The sequence below is a fragment of the Ursus arctos genome, unplaced genomic scaffold (assembly GCF_023065955.2).
Source record: "Ursus arctos isolate Adak ecotype North America unplaced genomic scaffold, UrsArc2.0 scaffold_4, whole genome shotgun sequence".
NCBI lineage: Eukaryota > Metazoa > Chordata > Mammalia > Carnivora > Ursidae > Ursus > Ursus arctos.
Window position 1 is genome coordinate 861658 of NW_026623056.1, and position 4161 is coordinate 865818.

A 4161-nucleotide genomic window follows, 5' to 3' on the forward strand; every position below is an offset into this window, starting at 1 on the left:
GTTGAATGTGTATGTACATGTATGTCTGTTTACATAAAGTTATATCGCATAGTAATTACTATGTGATTATACTAAATTATGTTACAATGCAGTTATATTATACTTATAAATTACATTTATAATATAAAATGACATAATACAATTATAATAATTATTATAGTGTAATATAAATCTTACATTATAAGGTAGTGATACTATAAAGTTGTAAAATTTTGTTTGAAGTATGAAATTATATAGCATAAAACTATATACATGATTTTTTTTATTATCCACAACTATTTCTCTGTAATATAACACAATATGAATTACATCCATAAAACATCAGAATGAAATCTTTAAGCAGAAATCTTATGAGAGAAATGATATCCCCTGAATGAGTAAGAACATGTAGGTTTGTAGAAAGCTGGAATTCAGTAAGAAGTCACATGTTGGTTACACAGTTTCTTCAGAGCTGTTTTCATCTCTTTATTTCTCAATGTGTAGATAAGGGGGTTCAAGAGTGGAGTAAAAATGGTGTAAAACACAGACAGGAGCTTGTCCACAGAGAAGCGATTGAAAGGCCACACATAAATGAAAATGCAGGGCCCAAAGAAGAGCGTGACTACCATGATGTGTGCAGGGCAAGTAGAGAGTGCTTTGGCTACCCCACCAGCAGCACGCTGTCAGACAGTGATAAGGATAGCAGTACAAGAGACCAAGAGGAGCAGAAAACAGCTCATGGAGAGCCACCCACTGTCTGAGATCATAAGTATACCCAAGACATAGGTGTCCATCAGGCAAGCTTGATCATGAGAGGAAGGTCACAGAAGAAGCTGTCCACCTCATTGGGGCCACAGTAAGGTAAATTCACAGTAAAGGCTACTTGACTGATGGAGTGCACAAATCCAGTGACCCATGGAACCAACACCATCCCCATGCAAGTCTGCCGGCTCATCATGGTCATGTGATGCAAAGGTTTGCATATAGCCACATATCTGTCATAGGCCATGGAAACCAGAAGTACCATCTCAGCCCCACCAATAAAGTGCAAGAAGAAGATTTGAGCCATGCATCCTCCAAAGGAGATGAGCTTTCAATCACTAAGAAAGTTCCTGATCATCTTGGGGGTGGCAAATGAGGTGAGCCATATGTCTAAGAAAGATAGATTTCCCAGCAGGAAGTACATAGGAGAGGAGTGCAAGTGGGGGTCAGAAATCACAGAGACCACAATGATGAGGTTACCCAGCACAGTGGCCACATAGATTCCAGAGAAAAATATAAAGAAAAAATGCTGGAGATGTTGTGAAGTGCAGAGTTCATACAACACAAATTCTGACACCAAGGAATAATTCTGCAACTCCATTATCTCCAGTTTCAGACAGTTCTGAATCTATATAAAGAAAAGAGGTGGACATGAAAGGGCCTGTCAACTACCAGACACATGAAAGTGATCACCTAAACTTTATCTGAATACAATCTTAATTTGTAAGACATAGTATAAAATACAATACAAGAACAATTAAAGCCAAGCCCAGCAATAGAGTTTGAGGTTCTCCCACGTTAAGGCTGCTGGTGCAGCCATCTCCACAATGCTTGCTTTGAAATCTTGACAATCCAGACTCCTTCAGGGACTTCTCCTGGTAGTAGTGGAACCACCTCCTCCTTCCGTATTCATTTGCTCACTCACAAGCTCACTCATTCAGACCAGGTCTATGTAACACTGACAGTTTCCCATTCTCATTCAGTTAATAAAGCACTCAGTATAAAGGGAAATAAATCAATTAACCTAGGGTTCATACAGTTCTCCAAATCCCACATTTTATTACTGCTCTTGTCATCTCTATTAATCAATTGGGTTTGGGATTAAAAAGCCAATGATCCAATTCATTTGTAGATTTATTGTGTATAAACTGATGACTTACGACAGGATTTAAGAATGGCTTCAATGAAAGAAATATTTTTCAAGATCTTTCGACAAGGGCCAGAGCATAAGACTATGCAATAATTTGGGGGGGGGTAGCTTTCACAGTATACATGAGTACCGATAAGTTCAGCATTTGATTAAAAACATAGTTCTGAACTTCCAGAAGAACTGAGATGCGATGGATAGGTCTCACTATCAGTTTATCATGAGAAATGAGGTGGTACCCCAGTCCTCTCACTAGGAGGAAGATATTGTATAAACGTTTTTATAAAGATATTGAACAGAATTCTTCATGAGTGATTTCACAAAAGATGCAGAACTGTCCTTTGCATGAACTTGTATTATGTTGGCCCTTTACAAAATTGAAGACTATAACATGAAATAATCGTTTGGCAAGGCTTCTCACAGGGAGCTAAAGTTACACATTCCAGATCTGAAATATTCTAATGATGTGAACATGATAGAGTGATAGAATTAAAAAATCTAGAGGAATTCATGGTTATTGTATCTGTTTTAGTCCACTCAAATAGCACCAGTCTCCACCAGGTTTTTGTAAGGATAACAGGAACTCAGATTCTTTTGTTCATCTTGAAGTTTTCTAACTGGATTATATTAAAAGATTTAATTGCAGGACTTTTTAGGAAGAGGTGCTACCCCTCTTTAGAATGGGATTATGTATCTTACTGTTAAACACTGCTGTGGACAAGACGGAAATCTTCACAATTCAGGATCTCTTAAACCAGTTTAGTTAGATGACCCTGACACAAACTAGCATACATATTACAGACCACAACGGCCATTCTTTTATTGATATATTTATGTTCTATGGCCATGAGAATTTTCACATGTAAACCTAAAACATAACTGGCTTTCATTTAGTGTTTTCTAGAGATTTCCCAAATGGAAAACTTGGGAAACAAAAATAAAGAAATGTTTTAAATTAAAGATGCTCTGAAATCAGATACTGGTGATGGTTGACCAACTCTGTAAATATACTAAAAGCCATTGGATTGTACCCTGGAATTGAGTGGACTTTAAAGTATGTAAATGATATATCAATAAAACACTTTTGAAAATGGATGCTGAAATAAGTGGAATAAATGAACTTACATAGGGCTCTGATTTCAGAGAACACTATCATTTACTAAGGCATTTTAAAGATTGTTAAATGTTAAGTTTATAATCAGAAACAAGGAGGTTGATTTTGTATACCTACAAATGCTACTTAGGAAACAGATACAACAATGACAAAATTTGATTTTAACTGACAAGCTAATATTATTTCCTCCAACAATTTTAAAGTAAAAAATAATGGGATGAATTAGTCTCTGGTTGACCTCTATGTTTGGACATACATTCACCAGATGTCTATCAAAGGCTATTTACTAACCTGGCGTTAGATGGTCACTGCTGGTGCTGCTGACCCCTCAACTTGTATTTCAAATCTACTATCCTTCAATGGAACTTTCGAAGACATACAAATTTTTTATTCTATAGAGGATTTAATAATCTTTTTCTCTTCCTCCTCATCCTGGAAAATAATTACAGAAAAGCATCACTTTAAGAAGCTAGAGAAGTTCAGATTTGAGTCTTCTTTGGACCTTAGATATAAATATCTATATCCTCTCTCCCATCAAATAAAGAATTCCTTAAAGATGGGACATTGATAGCCAATTACCATAATGGAGCTTGGGAATATATTCAAGTGGAAATTTTTGCTAATAAGTCAGGTTAATTTCCCCGAGTGACAAAAGAAGAAAGATTTTAAAGACATCAGGTTCTATAAACACAGGTACAGTTATTTTAATAGTTTAAGCAGAATAATGTGTACCCTTATCCAGTTAATAGACTGTAAAATGTGCCTCTCCTTTAGATAATAAAATTAACAAGTTACATTTTAAAAATATACTGAAAATCTGCCAACCTTGCACATTATTTTATGTAACTTTGATCAAGCATAGTACTTTGGAACATCAGATTTATATGTGCCAAAATATTTGCTTTCTCCAGATTTATATGTTCATGAATAATGAAATCTCCTAGTATCTGGGTTACTTTGCACACCACTTATAATTGTCATCTCACCTACCTCCCCAAATCATTTGAGGTTAATTCAGGTTTCTTTTGCTGATGGTTGTATGCTGATTACAAAAATCTTAGAATTTTCCGATGAATGATAATCACATTTACAACAATTCACATGGCATTCAATTCCATATTAGGTGTATAAGTACAACCCAATTTATAAGGGATTTCAC

At 35.6% G+C, this 4161-nt stretch overlaps 1 pseudogene; it reads right to left on the reverse strand.

The window, feature by feature from the left end:
• Positions 1-410: 410 nt before the first annotated feature.
• On the reverse strand, positions 411-1369 carry LOC113249589 (olfactory receptor 4K14-like; annotated as a pseudogene).
• Between the last annotated feature and the right edge of the window lie 2792 nt (positions 1370-4161).